Source organism: Schistocerca piceifrons, chromosome 6 (assembly GCF_021461385.2).
Source record: "Schistocerca piceifrons isolate TAMUIC-IGC-003096 chromosome 6, iqSchPice1.1, whole genome shotgun sequence".
Taxonomy (NCBI): Eukaryota; Metazoa; Arthropoda; class Insecta; order Orthoptera; family Acrididae; genus Schistocerca; species Schistocerca piceifrons.
Window position 1 is genome coordinate 542,794,830 of NC_060143.1, and position 19,508 is coordinate 542,814,337.

Here is a 19,508-nt window from a genome sequence, read left to right on the forward strand (position 1 = left end):
AGAGTATGGAAACTTCATATATTACTGCAAAGTGAGTTGGTTAAATCAAGGGGCATGCTTGGAATGATTTTTAGATTTAAATATCACTGTTGTTGAATGTATGAAGGAAAAAGGAGCACAGGAATGAAAAATAGAACATTCGGAATGGATTGCAGACCTCTCATTTTAGGTGGACTTGACTGCACACTGTCCAAAGTAGGACATTTCAAAGTAACTTCTTTCTGATTTGATGGAGATACATTTAAAAAGAAAATCACATTGTAGCAGGGACACATTCTGACAAAGAAATCCTGTTCCGTAAGCACATTGGCATTAGGAAAAGGGCGAGGTTTGAAGAATTCATTGTGGTCTTGCAAGCATTATGATGATAGCATTATAAATATTTTGTGGACACTGTCAGTCTTTCATCTACTTTTGAGCCGTTTTCAAGTCCATGTGCCATTTCAGTTGAAAGCAACCCTGTGCATGTGAAGATGTAACTGATCAACCTACAAGGTAATTCCAGTTTTGAATAGAAATCCTTTTACATTAAAACTGTAAAGGATGTCTACACTGCATTTCTCAGGTAGATTTTCCAAGTCTACATAATGTGGTCTTAAAAGTGCTACAATATTTCAATCAACATATTTGTGTGAAAGACTGCTTTTTGATTATTAAACTATGATTACATGGCAATTTGAATGTTATACTCTGTGAAATTGCTGGCTGTTTAAAACTGTGTTCCAGACCAAGACTCAAACCTGGGACCTTTGCCTTTCGCAGGCAAGTGTTCTATCATCTGAGTTATCCAGGCACGACTCATGTCCCATCCCCACAGCTCTAATTTTGCCAGAACTGCATCTCCTACCTTCCAAATTTCACAGAAGCTCTTCAACAGACCTTGCGGAACTAGCACTCCTGGAAGAAAAGATATTGCAGGGACATGGCTTAGCCACAGCCTGCGAGATTTTTCCAGAACACAGAAATCCACTGCAGAGTGAAAATTTCACTGTGTGAAATTGTCTGCATACCAACAGTTTGTACCAGAAAAAAGTTATATCTTCAGCGTGCCAAAAATAATACTGAAAACTTTTTTGTTTGTAATTTATGTTGTTGAGAAATGTGAAGTATAAAACCAAGTCATATGCAGTATGACTGTACTGGCATTTAAATGTGGTGCAGTTGCAGTTTTCCCCTCTTCTCCTTCCCCGTTCTCAGACAGTGCAGTATGTTGGTGGGGGGATAGGTGAAGCGAGGCTGAGCGCTTTCGCACTTGTGTCTGGGCATGGCCCATGAGCTGAAATCTTGGCCACCACTGCACTAGAGGCAAACAGTACAATGCCATCAGCCATCACAAAAAGAGTGTATTGAGGTTTGTTCCTGCACATGTAATCCTTCTTTATTTTTGATGATATATGAAATCTCCTTACCCCATTCATCTTTCAGTTTTGCATTTCTCACCATCCTGAGGATTCTAACGGAATCTGTACCATTACTTAGTGCACTGACATTGAGTAAATCAGTACTTTATCTCTAGTGGGCTGTGAGTACTTACTTTGTTGACACAGTCAGAACTTCTTCAGAATCTATGAGTCTCAGTAAATCACACTAATTACTCTTTTTATTATTATAAAGATGAGGTGACTTACCGAACAAAAGCGCTGGCAGGTCGATAGACACACAAACATACACACAAAATTCAAGCTTTCGCAACAAACTGTTGCCTCATCAGGAAAGAGGGAAGGAGAGGGGACGACGAATTTTTCCCACGTGGAATGTTTCCTTCCATTATATTGATAACACTAATTACTCTGTTGTACAAGTTGGTGTTATATCCATTTTTGAAAACCCCTTTGTTCTGGTGCCTGATTAAAAACTGAGGATTTTCTTTTTTTATGTGGGTGGAGAATATCTTGAATATCATGGAGAGAACTAATGCCCTACAGCTTTTTCATGTCTCGTCTCTTTCTTTTACTTGTGACGTAGGCTAATCAAAGAACTATTCTAGTTTGGGGAATCATCTTCTTTCACCAATGTTCTGTCACAGTCTTGGAAAATTTCTTTTGTCTTATATTTCTTTCATGTGTAATCATTTCATTGAAACATCATCTCTTTGTACATTTCCATTCATGACTGTAGCACTCACTCACAGGCCTGTATCTAGGGGAGTGGTGGGAGAGCAAACTGGGATATCAGCTCCAGGTGGCAATATCAGGGGGCACCAAATTTATATTCTTGAAGAAACAATCTTGCTTAACAAAGTGCCTAGCATTCAGTGCACATTGGTCTATCGATTGTTCATATGATTTTGAACTCACCCCTGTTGGTTTTTCAACATATTCCAAGTTGATTTCTGAATGAATCATAAGTTGATTTTGAAAGCATGTGTAGTGTATGTGACGACTGTGCCAGGAATCCCCGTAGCATCTAGAAATAAAAAAACTTTCCCGCAGACAAAAGGGTATGGAGCAAGATGAGCTGAGCCAAATAAACCTGAATTGGTGAACGCCAACTGCTGTTTGTTTATGTGGTTGACTGGGTGTGCCAATGATAAGCATTGTTATAATTATTAGCAAAATCTGTAGATTCAAACTACCTAAGTGGAAATAAATGAATAACAGGTAAGAAAGATTACATATTATCTTCTTGGTGTATCCAGGAAAATGCAATTTTGACAGAAGATTTTTACAGTCCAGTTCCTCGTTAGTAGCCACTTAAGTTCTATTCTCAGAATAGCACAGAAGATGTGTTGTACAAACACATAATCATGCCTAACCAGAAAATAAATGTGGGATAACTGAACCAGTGATTCTGGCAGGGTTAGTGAAATCAACTGCAGAATAAGATTTGACAATGGCAGGAATAGTTACAGAATTAGTGATGACAATATTGTTTGTTGGAAGAAGGAAGGAGAAGGAATGGGGACATCACACAAATTATATGGAAGAATATGATGATTCCAAATTTATATAAAAATTTTGTACTACTACTACTACTACTACTACTACTACTACTTCTACTTCTTTTCAGTCTCATGGTTGAGAAACTGGAGCATATGAATGAAATGTGAAAATATTACCTAACGTAAAACTGTTTGCTTTTAGTTGGCCTAATAAGACGTTGATATTGGTACTTTGTCAATTACATTATGTCATTTTATTTATGTAAATGAGGTAGATATAAATGACCATTTGTGCCAAAACAGGCTTGCTTATTTGGCGTGTGTTACAAGTGATGCAATATTAGAAAGGCATATTTCATTTGACCTAGTGGACAGTTACCAAATAGGCGTAATCACATCGAGAAACCATGCCAGTCTTGTATACTATTCATATTAACAGCTTTTTCAGTATTAGACAGTGACATTTTGATTTTTCATGTAGCAAAACGTTTGACAAACTTTGATGAAGTAACAGATTCTTTTGCAGAAAAAAAAGCATGCCTTCTAAAGCTATAGCAGGAATAGACAGAAAAAAATGCTGGGGCCTAAGGGTTAATGAAATGTGTACTGTTGTGCTTGTCTCTTGTCTTTACTGCTTTTATGTTTTCTATACTTAGTTTTATGTCACAAAGAAGGTAAAGTTATTAGCTAATACGCAATAAAAAGTGCAAATTTTCTGAAGAGTTCTTATTCTCCTGGTCACAAATAATCCCACCCAATATTAATTTTGAGTTTTTTTTAATGGGAGTAGGATGTAAAACTGGCTGACTGGGAACAGGAAAGGCACCAAAGGACATTTTAATTTCCACTGTCCTGAATATAGGTTTGATGACTTCCATTGCAAAATAAACACGTTTGAATTCCACAGAGTAAAATACAGTAACATGCCAGAGAAGAATGCTGTGTGATGAGGTGTGGCACTGCACTTTGGCATGCTTAAGACCAAATAACTTGTCTTATATTTCCTCGAACATATTTCTTTTATATATCAAACTCTTGAGAATGATGGGCACTAAAAAATGAACATATTTTTTAAAACACTTTTTTTTCTTTTTTAATTTTTGACATCCTGTCACAAATGCTCTGGAGATGGAGGGTGGGGGAGGGGGAGGGGGGGGGGCTATCAAATTTTTGCCCCAGTTAGGAAATATTGTAGATCCAGTGCTGTTCACTTTCATTATTAATTATCTGTATTTCTAATTTATTTCTTGAATTACATAAGCAGTTAAGTGAATTTTCAAATTCCTGTGTAAGTCTCTTTCTGCTATTATTTATTGTTCCATCAGCCATCTTAACTGTTGGACAGTGATGTCTAACCAACATAATTTTCTATTCTACCTTCTTTATACTTTTATTGTTTCCAACTTTTACTCATATTAGATTTTCTTTGTATCTCCTAATATGAATTCTAATGGCCAAACAAAGAGTGGGGAATGAGCTGATGGGGTATGAAAATGATCAATTTGATGCCTAGTTTTGCAGAAAAGGATCTACTTGCTTTTAAGTAATCAGTGGGATTAAGAAAAATTTAATTATTGATTTGAGTAAAAATTTCTCTCTGGATTTTCACTTGCAGACAATGAGTAGGAAATGGACAAATGGTGTATCATTTGTTTAACACCTTGAACAAAATCAGGGTAAAATTAAGGAAAACTTATTTACTGATTTCAAGGAAAATTTAAATATTCTCAAATCACTGCTGCTATATGAATGAAGTTCATCCCTTCAATGTGTAACCATTTTGCCAGAAAAAGTTGTGCTAGTGTGATAGTTAACTGTCAAAATGGTTTTCTCTGAATGAAGTAATAAATTTAGGACATCTCGAGAACAGGTAAGTGGTCAGAAGGCAAATGAGGTGTCAAAAAGTTCATCTCTTCCAGGCTTAGCCATTTCCCACATAAAAAAGATACATTGGTGTCATATTCAACTGTTAAAAATGCTTCCTTAAAATAAATTGTTAAATTCGGGATATTTCAAGACCAGAAGGCACGAGGAAAGTGTTGGTAATGGCTCAGTGTTGCTGCAGCTCTATAGATGACTATTGTTTCTTCTGCAGCCATTAGTGCTTTACAGTTGAAAGATGGCAACAGAGCTGCTAGCTGCAGGTATCTTCTTATGACAACAGCTCAGCTGTAGAGTGTCTTAATCATCATCTGAGATATCTGAGACGCAGAATTGTGGCCAGTCACCAAAGACAGCTGGTAAACTTGGAAGGCCTTCCGGCAACACTGAAGGTAGAGAAGCATGTGAGAAGTAGTGAGAAAAGGAAAAGTTCATCCAGAAACTCAGGATTATCTGTTTTTATCTGAATTAGTGGTGAGAAAATTCTTTGAAGGCATTGCTGCTTTCCCACCAAGTCTTGCCACGTTTCAAATTGCCAAATGTTTCTACATTGTTCTGTGTCGTGGTAGATATTTAAATATATTGTATTTTATGCTTTCTAAACAAAACTTGAATTTTGTGAAATCATTTATGTAAAGGTAAGAAATAAAACAGATTAGAGAAACATTTGAAGTGCCCTTGTATTATGCTTGAAATCATGTACAGCAATTGAGACTTTAAAGTTCATTGTTTATCTTATAATGTTAGAATTTTAAAGAGTACTATAGGATATTTGTCTGATGTTGTGTGGTTTTGTCATGTTTCTGGGCTGAAGGTCTAAAATCCGTCCATTTATCAGTATTTAAAATATTTCAATAGAGAATCCTTCAAATACTAGAAAAGGGACTGCATGTTGCACAAGGAGTAATCTCTCCCTTACAAGTGCTGTCATCATTGTTGTTCTTGCTCACTCACTTTTCCCAATAAAGTCCATGATTTCTAGGATCCCCCAAAGGCATGTCAAATGTTTCTCTGATCTGTTTTATTTCTTACATTTAGCAAGTGTTTTCAAAAAACATTTGACAATTTTTTCCCAAAATTGTTTTTATAGTGGGTCTATGGAACAATATGAATGAATGATTGAAAACTCCATTTTTGTCTTTCTTTTCCTCTGGAATGTGTTAAGAACATATATGTCCTTTTTTCTGAAAAATGATGCTAATGGTTTCAAGTATCTTGTGCAAAACATTTCACTGAGTAACCATTCTGTAGTTTTTGTTGTACATCCACACTGCAATTCCTGAGTGAAGTAGAATAATGGTAAGAGGATGGAGGGAGGATGGGGATTCAAATCCCTGTCTGCCCATCACGGTTTAGGTTTTCCATTAATGTGAATGCTGGGATTGTTGTTTTTTGAAAGGCCATGCCTGATTTCCTTCCCCATTCTTCTCCAGTTCTAGCTTTTACACTGTCTCTGGTTATGTGGTCTTCAATGAGATATTTAACAATGATCTTCCTACCTTCCCCACTGAAATTTCTTATTATCATATTGTAATTAAATGTGCTCTAATTTATATGTTCACGTATCTCAGGTATTCTAGCTGCTCATCAGGATCTGAACAAGATGGTACATATACTTAACTGACTTCCATGCAACATCTTTGTTGTTGATTTTTTAATTTTTTAAAATTTTCTTATTGTAAGTAATATTGCTGACAGATATTGCAGAAATCACCATTATCGAAACATATATTTAGTAAAATTTGTCTTTGATTCTCACCCTTCTTAACTCTTTTTTGGTTTTTGTTTTCTACATCAACTTGTTTGTTTGTGTGTGTGTGAGAGAGTAAGTAAGTAAGTAATTAAGTAAGTAAACTGTGAACTAGAAGGGGGTCCTATGTCTCCGATGCCAAATGTTCATATGATCTCATGTCTTACAATCTGTCTCTCAGTTTCTCAGTTGGCAGGTTAAAACAGTGCTTTACACCAAGAGAATAGGTCCGAGTAATTTAAAACTATAAGAAGCACCATGCAGTGTTGGACTATGGGAAGGGGGTGGGGGCACACCGCATTAACATCCCCCCCCCCCCCCCCCCCTGCCACCGTCCTCCAACCTTGAGGGCTTCAAGATTTGGAGCTCCTCTCCCCCAGCACCAAACTATTTTTAATCAAATCCCAAACAAGGACAAAAATGTTCAGTAAATAAGAGGCAGGTTGGAGTTAGAGGTGAATAACTAAAATTGGAATGATCACATAGATAATGTTGTGCAGAAAGCAAACAAATGACTGTGATTTATTGGCAATGGCCAATGGATGTGTTCAGATTTTATAGAACTTTTGTAAAACACTGCACGAAACTTAAAAACTGTAGAATGATAAGCATTTGAAGATGACTGGAGAACAATTCTACTGCTGCCAACATACATTTTGTACCAAGATAAGAAAGAGAAATTAGAGTTCATACAGAATCATATAGACTTTTGTTTTTCCTTAATACTGTTTGAGTGGAACAGTCCGCAGCTCGTGGTCGTGCGGTAGCGTTCTCGCTTCCCACGCCCGGGTTCCCGGGTTCGATTCCCGGCGGGGCCAGGGATTTTCTCTGCCTCGTGATGACTGGGTGTTGTGTGCCGTCCTTAGGTTAGTTAGGTTTAAGTAGTTCTAAGTTCTAGGGGACTGATGACCATAGATGTTAAGTCCCATAGTGCTCAGAGCCATTTGAACCATTTTTTGAGTGGAACAGGACAGGAAGTGACTACTAGTGGTACACGGTGCATCCTGCCATTCGCCATACAGTTGGTTGCAGAGTATGTATGTAACCAATTGTCAGCTAGATGCAGTTATTTACATGAAAGGATTTCTATGAATGAAACACACACAACGCTGGTATAATATTCTACAATATTTATTTGGCTATTATGCCATCATCAGGTACAAAGTTAAGTATGTGGTACAGTGAAATTTTGTTGGATTAAAGATTTTAAAATAGTGCCGAAAACAGGTTTATGTAACAAGTAATAAATGTTGTAGAATATTACACCACTGTTGTCTGTTTCATTCACAATGTATAAAATATTCTACAAAGAGTACAGCAATATGGTACATCAATATGGAAGACAACATTGTGGAAGCTCGAGAATTCTTCTTAGGCTTTTTGTGTTGGGAAAGATGTAGAGGATTTGTGAAAAGGTATTCAACAGCAGCTGGAAAAATGTGGGCTGGACATTATGTTGTGTAGGGGTCAAGATTATGACAATGCCATGTCAAAGCCAGCTGTACATGGACAACAACAAATTCAAATATTCAATCCAAAGACTTTTTTCAGTGCATGTGCTAATTATTTGCTGAATCTTAGTGTAGTTCATGTGATCCCTCTACTGTCACCTTTGAAAGATATGCAAGATTCATCCATTCAAAGCTCAATACTAGATCTGCATCATGCTTACTCCATCCAGCTATAATGTGATTTTACCATTTGATCTACATCAACTTTCGGCACACAATAATTTTTTTTTTTTTTTTTTTTTCATCAGTCTACTGACTGGTTTGATGCGGCCCGCCACGAATTCCTTTCCTGTGCTAACCTCTTCATCTCAGAGTAGCACTTGCAACCTACGTCCTCAATTATTTGCTTGACGTATTCCAATCTCTGCCTCTACAGCTCCCTCTAGTAACATGGAAGTCATTCCCTCATGTCTTAGCAGATGTCCTATCATCCTGTCCCTTCTCCTTATCAGTGTTTTCCACATATTCCTTTCCTCTCCGATTCTGCGTAGAACCTCCTCATTCCTTACCTTATCAGTCCACCTAATTTTCAACATTCGTCTATAGCACCATATCTCAAATGCTTCGATTCTCTTCTGTTCCGGTTTTCCCACAGTCCATGTTTCACTACCATACAATGCTGTACTCCAGCTGTACATCCTCAGAAATTTCTTCCTCAAATTAAGGCCAGTATTAGATATTAGTAGACTTCTCTTTGCCAGAAATGCCTTTTTTTCCATAGCGAGTCTGCTTTTGATGTCCTCCTTGTTCCGTCCGTTATTGGTTATTTTACTGCCTAGGTAGCAGAATTCCTTAACTTCATTGACTTCGTGACCATCAATCCTGATGTTAAGTTTCTCGCTGTTCTCATTTCTACTACTTCTCATTACCTTCGTCTTTCTCCGATTTACTCTCAAATCATACTGTGTACTCATTAGGCTGTTCATTCTGTTCAGCAGATCATTTAATTCTTCTTCACTTGCACTCAGGATAGCAATGTCATCAGCGAATCGTGTCATTGATATCCTTTCACCTTGTATTTTAATTCCACTCCTGAACCTTTCTTTTATTTCCATCATTGCTTCCTCGATGTACAGATTGAAGAGTAGGGGCGAAAGGCTACAGCCTTCTCTTACACCCTTCTTAATATGAGCACTTCGTTCTTGATTGTCCACTCTTATTATTCCCTCTTGGTTGTTGTACATATTGTATATGACCCGTCTCTCCCTATAGCTTACCCCTACTTTTTTCAGAATCTTGAACAGCTTGCACCATTTTATATTGTCGAACGCTTTTTCCAGGTCGACAAATCCTATGAAAGTGTCTTGATTTTTCTTTAGCCTTGCTTCCATTATTAGCCGTAACGTCAGAATTGCCTCTCTCGTCCCTTTACTTTTCCTAAAGTCAAACTGATCGTCACGTAGCGCATTCTCAATTTTCTTTTCCATTCTTCTGTATATTATTCTTGTAAGCAGCTTCGATGCATGAGCTGTTACGTTGATTGTGCGATAATTCTCGCATTTGTCAGCTCTTGCCGTCTTCGGAATTGTGTGGATGATGCTTTTCTGAAAGTCAGATGGTATATCGGCAGACTCATATATTCTACACACCAACGTGAATAGTCGTTTTGTTGCCACTTCCCCCAATGATTTTAGAAATTCTGATGGAATGTTATCTATCCCTTCTGCCTTATTTGACCGTAAGTCCTCCAAAGCTCTTTTAAATTCCGATTCTAATACTGGATCCCCTATCTCTTGTAAATCGACTCCTGTTTCTTCTTCTATCACATCAGACAAATCTTCACCCTCATATAGGCTTTCAATGTATTCTTTCCACCTATCTGCTCTCTCCTCTGCATTTAACAGTGGAATTGCCGTTGCACTCTTAATGTTATCACAGTTGCTTTTAATGTCACCAAAGGTTGTTTTGATTTTCCTGTATGCTGAGTCTGTCCTTCTGACAATCATATCTTTTTTGATGTCTTCACATTTTTCCTGCAGCCATTTCGTCTTAGCTTCCCTGCACTTCCTATTTATTTCATTCCTCAGTGACTTGTATTTCTGTATTCCTGATTTTTCCCAGAACATGTTTGTACTTCCTCCTTTCATCAATCAACTGAAGTATTTCTTCTGTTACCCATGGTTTCTTCGCAGCTACCTTCTTTGTATCTATGTTTTCCTTCCCAACTTCTGTGATGGCCCTTTTTAGAGATGTCCATTCCTCTTCAACCGTACTGCCTACTGCGCTATTCCTTATTGCTGTATCTATAGCGTTAGAGAACTTCAAACGTATCTCATCATTCCTTAGTTCTTCCGTATCCCACTTCTTTGCGTATTGATTCTCCCTGACTAATGTCTTGAATTTCAGCCTACTCTTCATCACTACTATATTGTGATCTGAGTCTATATCTGCTCCTGGGTACGCCTTACAATCCAGTATCTGATTTCGGAATCTCTGTCTGACCATGATGTAATCTAATTGAAATCTTCCCATATCTCCCGGCCTTTTCCAAGTATACCTCCTCCTCTTGTGATTCTTGAACAGGGTATTCGCTATTACTAGCTGAAACTTGTTACAGAACTCAATTAGTCTTTCTCCTCTTTCATTCCTTGTCCCAAGCCCATATTCTCCTGTAACCTGTTCTTCTACTCCTTCCCCTACAACTGCATTCCAGCCACCCATGACTATTAGATTTTCGTCCCCCTTTACATACCGCATTACCCTTTCAATATCCTCATACACTTTCTCTATCTGTTCATCTTCAGCTTGCGACGTCGGCATGTATACCTGAACTTTCGTTGTCGGTGTTGGTCTGCTGTCGATTCTGATTAGAACAACCTGGTCACTGAACTGTTCACAGTAACACACCCTCTGCCCTACCTTCCTATTCATAACGAATCCTACACGTGCTGTACCATTTTCTGCTGCTGTTGATATTACCCGATACTCACCTGACCAGAAATCCTTGTCTTCCTTCCACTTCACTTCACTGACCCCTACGATATCTAGATTGAGCATTTGCATTTCCCTTTTGAGATTTTCTAGTTTCCCTACCATGTTGAAGCTTCTGACATTCCATGCCCCGACTCGCAGAACGTTATCCTTTCATTGATTATTCAATCTTTTTCTCATGGTAACCTCCCTCTTGGCAATCCCCTCCCGGAGATCTGAATGGGGGACTATTCTGGAATCTTTTGCCAATGGAGAGATCATCATGACACTTCTTCAATTACAGGCCACATGTCCTGTGGATACACGTTATGTGTCTTTAATGCAGTGGTTTCCATTGCCTTCTGCATCCTCATGTAGTTGATCATTGCTGATTCTTCCACCTTTAGGGGCAATTTCCCACCCCTAGGACAAGAGAGTGCCCTGAACCTCTATCCGCTCCTCCGCCCTCTTTGACAAGGCCGTTGGCAGAATGAGGCTGACTTCTTATGCCGGAAGTCTTCGGCCGCCAATGCTGATTATTTATCAAAATTTAGGCAGTGGCGGGGATCGAACCTGGGACCGAAGACGTTTTGATTATGAATCAAAGACGCTACCCCTAGACCATGGGTACACGATAATAGAGGAAATAAATTTAATCCAACATACCTGCAGTCTCCAAAAATGAATTTGGACTTGTCAAATTAAAAACTCTCAATGAGTTTTTAGGGATGGAACGAACTACAATTATAGACAATGCTGTTGCTTTTGGCACTAAAAAGTGCAATGACATGGATGTTACAGTTGACTGACAAAGGAGAGAGAGGTGGGTGAAGTAGCTCATGATGCTGGATTATGGGTTCAAAAAGTAGTTCATCGATCAATGTTTGAATGCATAGACCAGTTTATATAAGAATTGTCACAACGATACATGGCCATGAAGGAGATCACCAAGGTTGAAACACAATTTATGCTTGAATCTCTGATGACACTGTGGCTGTAGCATGGGAAAAGTTGGAATTTGCAAATGATTTTGATAAGGAGCAGATGCCGCAAGAATAGAAAGGAATCATAGGCACCTACATGTGGTCGATGCAAATGTGGATGTTGCTGTTGGATGGACAGCCCAAGAAATCATGTAATTTATTATTAACCATGAATCAGTACACTTTACATCACATATAATACAAACTTCTTGACCATTTGTGTCTCAATTGCTTCGTGCAAGAGACGTCTTTCTAAACTGAAACTAATAAGAACAGCATTATGAAAAGGAAAGTTGTTATTCACCATATAGCGGAGATGCTGAGTCACAGACAACAAAAATATTCTCACAATATAAGCTTTCAGCCAACAAGGCCTTTGTCAAAAATAGATGACAGACACACACAAGCATGTAAACGCAACTCACACACATGACTGCAACTGCTGGCAGTTGAAGTGTGGCTTCAGCTGCCGGAGGCTGCAGTCATGTGTGTGTGTGTGTGTGTGTGTGTGTGTGTGTGTGTGTGTGTGTGTTTAATCTATTTTTGACAGAGGCCTTGTTTTCCGAAAACTTAAATTATGACGGTCTTTTTGTTGTGCCTATCTGCAACTCAGCATCACTATACAGTGAGCAGCAACTTTCCTTTCATAGTATCGTTACATTCCTTGCTGGATTTTCCATTGTTTGAAAGTAATAATAAATTATCTTTGCACTATGATGAATCAAGAATGACTTGCCGATCTTTCCATTTTGTTAACTGAAAGGAAAATTTTGTATGAAATAGATTTTAATGACATTGTTAAGAATTTCAGTAAAAGAAAAACACGAAAACATTTACCATAAGAATATTAACAATAACTAGTATCTTGTACTAAGGTTACAAAAGTAACTGATATTATAACAATATTTTAAACATAGCTGCACAACAGCAACGGTTTCACGTAATAAAATTATAAACAGCCAACCAGTTGCAATGGATAAAGAAATTCTTTACCTAGGTTTTGACAAATATAAATTTGTCTTCTTCAGAAGGTAGCAATTTTACATTGGTAAGGACTAATGTACCATCGCCATTTTTACAATTGTCGGCATAGATCCATGTGTCAAAAATAAAATATAGCCCTAGAATTAGGGTTTGTCACGTAAATACAAAATAGCTCATGGATCCTGCAAAGCTCACAACCGACTGTACAAGCTTTGTTTTCAAACGTGTAAAATGAAAGATAGTTATCTTATTCTATTGTTCATTATTTCTTTGCAATCTATCTGATGATTGCTGTGTGAAATGCCGATTTGTATTCTATGTTTCTCACCTATATCTTTAAGTATGTATATTACAGTTATTAGAGCATAGAATACACATATTATAAATACTTGACCTTTTTTGTCAGCAATTAAATCTATTTTCTTGATTTTTTACAAAATGAACAGAACAAATACTTAAATTTCTATCCAAACCAGGGGCATCATTTAGTTTTGCTGCCCCAGGCCTCCAACAGGCTTAGTCCACCACTGCCACCATGGCAAAGTTGATATGCAACACCTCATCTCTAGTATGGGAGAATGATACTATTTGTGATCCTTTATTTAATAACCATTTCCAGTCACCAGTTGGAAAGTTAAATCAAAATTTTATTGATATGGGCAAGTAAGCAGAACTTTTAAATCTGTTGGTCTGAGACAATTATGCTATATGCATCTAAGTCAGGCAATAACGAGGACACTAAATTCATTATTTAGTAGCTGAAAAGTAAATGTCCACATTGGTATGATGAAATATGTAAACTTTCAGAGATCACTACACCATAATTCTGTATGCAATCAACTGCAAAAATGGGTCTTTCAGGTGTAAACAATTTCCACAGAGAGTAAAAGACTCATTAGTAAAATCACATTACAAAAAGCGATAATGAGATAATATGTAGACAATTACTGTCCAATATCCGACCTGATGATTGTCTGAGAAGGTAATGTAAAGGCATCTCAGTGCACATAATTCATCAGATTTACAGTTCAACTCCAGGAAAGAATCACCACAAAAAAAGGAAATTTATTTTGTGAGTAAGGGACTTTCATTGCTAAATGATAAATTGTAGATAGTAGATATCTCTGTTTTGAAAACACGTTGAAGTAATTTTTTGCTTAACAACTCCTCCTATTCTGTAGATGAATTTCTGCATGTATGTGTTTGGGTTATAGTTATCAATTTTTTGGTAGACTGAGATTTTAAAATGCATCCTTTTTTTGTAATCCTATGAGGTGGTGTACAAATATTATATACAAACAATTTCGAAATTAATAGACTTCATCATGCACCTTTGTTTGATACACACATCAAAAACAGTTTTGCATCACCCTGGTTCCCAGAACTCTTGAAGACAGACATTGCCTATGGATGCTGTACCACAGACACAGTCCCTCTGACTGTTCAGAGATGTCACTAAACCTGCCCTAAGATGTAAACAACCATGCATGAGCAGCGCCTATTAGACAGAGGGGGTCTGACAGCCAATCAGTTCCAGTCATTCCACCAGGAAGGAGGTACACGGCTCATGTTGTCTGTAGTTCAACCATGCCTAGACGGTCAAACCGTAGTTTCATCGCATCTGTATTGTTATTTTGTGCCAGGAAGAGCTGTCAACAAGGGAAGTGGCCAGGCATCTCGCAGTGAACCAAAGCAATGTCGTTTGGACATGGAGGAGATACAGAGATACGGGAACTATCGATGACATGCCTCGCTTGCAACCAACAAAAGTAATAGGTCCTTGTAGTAATTCTTGTTGTCCAGTATCATTTGGAGTAATTGAAAACGTATCAACACTCTTGTACACTGGAATTTTACTCCTTCTTCTATACATTCTCCTCCTGTACGGCATGGCTGTGTGTATCGTGTGGCTGCCTTGAGTCGAATCAGCATGCAGCTGCCTCAGTAGCGGATGTTCCCACTGATAAGAACTGGGCACGGCAGGAAGTAGCGCCACGATAAACCGCAATGGCGGCGCCACTGCTACTGCAGTGGATGACCACTACCTATGAATTATGGCTCGGAGGAACCCTGACAGCAACGCCACCATTTGGAATAATGCTTTTCGTGCAACCACAGGATGTTGTGTTATGACTCAAACTATGCACAGTAGGTTGCATGATGCACAACTTCACTCCCGACATCCATGGCAAGGTCCATCTTTGCAATCAAAACACCATACAGTGCAGTACAGATGGCCCAACAGCATGCCGAATGGACTGCTCAGGATTGGCATCACGTTCTCTTTGCCAATGAGTGTCGCATATGCCCTCAACTAGACAATTGTAGGAAAAGTGCTTGGAGGCAACCCGGTCAGGCTGAATGCCTTAGACACACTGTCCAGCAAATGCAACAAGGTAGAGGTTCCCTGCTGTTTTGGGGTGCATTATGTGGGGCCAATGTATGCCACTGGTGATCATGGAAGGCACTTAGCTGTACGATACATGAATGCCATCTCTGATCAATAGTGAAACCATATCGGGAGCATATTGGCGAGGCATTCGTCTTCATGAATGACAATGTGCACCCCCAGCGTGCACATCTTGTGAATAATTTCCTTCAGGATAAAGACATCGCTCGACTAGAGTGGCCAGCATGTTCTCCAGCCATGAACCCTATCGAACATGCCTGGGGTAGACTGAAAGGTCTGTTTATGGAAGACGTGACCCACCAACCACTCTGAGGGATCAACACTGGATCGACATTGAGGAGTGTGACAATCTGGACAAACAATGCCTCGATGAACTTGTGGGTAGTATGCCATGACAAATACAATAATTCATTGATGCAAGATGTGCTACTGGGTATTAGAGGTACCGGTATGTAAGGAAATCTGAACCACCACCTCTGAAGGTCACACTGCATGGTGGTACAGCATGCAACATGTGGTTTTCATGAGCAATAAAAAGGGTGGAAATGGTGTTTATGTTGATCTCTATTCCAATATTCTGTACAAGTTCGAGAACTCTCAGAACGAAGGTGATGCAAATGCTCATGTGGGTTCAAGTGCACATTGACATGCACTTTCATCCTATTTATGGCCCAGATAGTGTAATGTATCAACATATAATTAATTAATGTACTTTAATATAGGTCCATGCCAGAACAAGATGGAAAAACAATTTGCAGTTCCATGATACTTCTTTAACCATTCTACAAAAGGTTGTACAGTATTCTGCAGGTAGAGGTATCATTTTCATTATATTCTACGCTGAACTGACTACAGCATCAATGGGTCACAATTGGAATGTCATCTAATACAAATATCTGGGTATAAGAGTTTGCAGTGATTTGAAATGTATTGATTACATAGGCTGAGGAATGGGTATTGTAGATGGGAGATGGCGTCATTGTTATGATACTCGGAAAGTGCAGCCTTTCTGCAAAAGAGATTTCTTACAAAAAAATTTTATGGACCATTGTGGAATATAAGTCAAGTGTGTGGGACTCGTGTCAAATAGGACTCACAGGCAATGTTGAACAGGTATAAAGAAATGTAGCATGGATGATCACAGGTCTGTTTTGCTCATGGACAGTCACAGAAATGCTGAGAAACCTGACCTCACATGCTTGAAGGTGAAAGTGAAGTATTCTGGTAAAGCCAACTAACAAAGTTTCAAAGACCAGTATTACTTATGTAACCTAGGAATATGCTACAGCTTCCCATTTATCACTCCTGTTTGAACTAAAAGACCAGTTTAAAATGATTACAATGTGCACTGAGCTATTTAAATGGTCATTCTTCCCATGCTCCATATGATAAAGGACAGGGAAGAAACCGTCATGTGTTGTATATTGGGGGTACCCTTTGCAGTACAATTAACTATGGTTTGCAAAGTCTAGATGTGGATGAAGATCTAAGACTAAAAATATAAGTAATGAGTATCATATTTTCTAATATAGTTGAAAGACTTCATTTTGTCGCACTCATTTTATTCTGTATAGAAAATCCTTACAGTAATTTAGAGCTTTACACTGTAAACAGTTGTTTTTGTATATGCAATTGCAAATCCTCTTTGTGCCTTATAAAAATTTTGTTATCTTTTTTAGTATTAAAGTTTTCTTATCAGCTTTCTCTGAATCATGTTGTGATTTATTCCATGAGCAAGTAGTTTTAGCTCTCGTGGTCCTGATGAAGTATGTTGATTTGGTAAACAAGCACCCAGTTATTTTTTTCTGAAATATTCCTCTGCCAATCTTGATGTTAGCACATGCATCTCTGTGAGATGACTATAAGTGATGCTACGACAGATATCTACTCTGTGTTTTTGATGTAGCTCTCATACATGCTTATTGTAGGCCTATGGGGCAACCTTTACCCACTAGTACAGTATGAGAGTTCAGTGAAATATCTTCACTGGCGAAAGGATTATTCTTGATAGGTGATGATCTTACACATGATGACTTACAATGACTTATAATTGAGGTGCTAAATTCGAGTATCATCCAGGAAAGATGTGGCACACAAATCATTGGTTTGATGGATTACCGAGTATTGGTCATGACTCTAGAAATACCAGGGACCATTAATTCCTCCAACATGTGTCTCGCAAATTAACCACAAGAAGAAAATCAGAGTAATTATAACTAATAGGCAGGTTTACCAACAATCATTCTTCACACATACATGCCATTTGTAAACAAAACAGTGATAGGGAAACAGATTGTGGTACCAGAAGTATCTTCTCTACCATCCCTGCCTTCTCCATAGGTGTCGATGTATATGTTGGTAGGCAATCAACAGCAACTCTTACATGCTCTCCACACAAAAAGGAAGAAAATGTTTTCTGTGGAGTGTGCACCTAATGACAGTTTTTACTGTTTCTAGTATCCTTAATGTAGAGTTAAGAGACCATGACCTTTTTCTTCATTCCTCTATAATGGTTTGCAACAAGTTCTTTTCATCATTCACGCTGTACAATGGTAACTACATTCTAGAAGTGCCACAGATTTGTCTGACTCTTCAGGTACTAGTCTATGGAGTAACATGTTTTTGACGATAAGGAAAGAACTTGTAAATTTTTTTCTTCAACAATGTTCTTGGAGCTTTTGTCCTTCTGTCTACATGAACACAGATGATGAGTATTTCTGCATATTTCATATTTATGAAACTTGCTATGGGAGTAAGAATGTGAAACTTTTCGGCCTCGAACAGCAAACATCTCAATACTGGTGTAAACAGCGCATCCACCATCCATATTTGCAATTGTGGTTGACTGATCTTGCCATACTTATTTAAAATTTTGTGTTGTGAAAGACTCCAGACTCTGTCACTGTCAGAAGTTCATTGACATTTTCTTGTACTATACAATGAAATCACTTATTTGCACGTACCTCATAAATACTCACTGAATTCAGGGCGCTGGTGTGTTTTATGTGGATTTTATGGGTGTTTTTGTCATATAGGTCTTGCAGTTCTCCAATGTCTCACTGAATGGTAATTCTTGTGGTCCTACCTGATGTATCAGTGGATCAGTCAGTGTAATTATGTACATGCTTGTTGAGATCACTAGGTGTGATGCAGAAGGCTACAGTGCCAGGTCATGTGGCAAACTACCTGTGGCAGATTTATGGGCTGCTATAGACCACCATGGCCTCATCGGTCACCTACTGATGTTTCCAACAAGCTCTACACTATATTTATTGATGATGTCTCTGCACTATGTATTTTTTTTCGTGAACTGTCGACGCCCCGGTGGTCCCGGTCGCCTACAGTGGACTGGATGGCCGAGCGGTGACCTCTCCAGTTGTCAGGATGCTAGGAAATGGCTGTAGAAGCATCAGAAACGCCAGAGAAACATTATTAATTCATAACACCTTTATTCCTGCCGAGTACAATGTGGCTTGGTGATATCAACGACCTTCCCCGAGTCCTCGCTGACTCGTAGAGATGACACCAGATCCGGGCCGCATCAGTCTTGCTAGTGCAGCGCCACGTGCTGTGGCGTAGCGGAGGAATGTCCTTACTTTGGCTGCGCGTGGATGGCGGCATCGGGCTGGCCAGTCGGCTCGGCTGCGGACAGCAGGTGGCTCCGGGTTGGAGTCCCGGCGAAGTCGGCACGAGAAGCGTTCTCGTAGTGCGGAGTGTACTCTGTCCCACCCCGTCTTCTTCCCTGCTCCTCCTGGTGGCTTGTCTGCGGTGGATGAACGGAACGGGCTGCAGTCCCCCAGCGTCGTCGGCTCACCCGGTTGTGTTGCGGATGCACAGGGCCTAGGCCCTGCACGATATCGACGATGGCTCACTGATGTGGTCAGCATTGGCGGCGAACGAGTCTGCCGCGATGTCTGCTAATCCTGGGTTGATGATTGACAGCGGCAGCAGAGAGGACCAGAGCTGGTACTGTCCCCTCACGTCTGCTGCAGGATGGGCCGCCCTTACTGCAACATCTCCTTAATAAAGATTAACATGTCGATCACCGAGCTGAGCGCTACGCAGCGACCCAGTACACATCTAACTGCAAGTCTAACTGCGAGTGTCTTGTTGCTTTCAAAGCTGGCGTATTTAAAGGAAGCACGAGCGACGTCCTGACATCATGCTCGTTTGTAATGAACGCATTCGTTCCACTTAT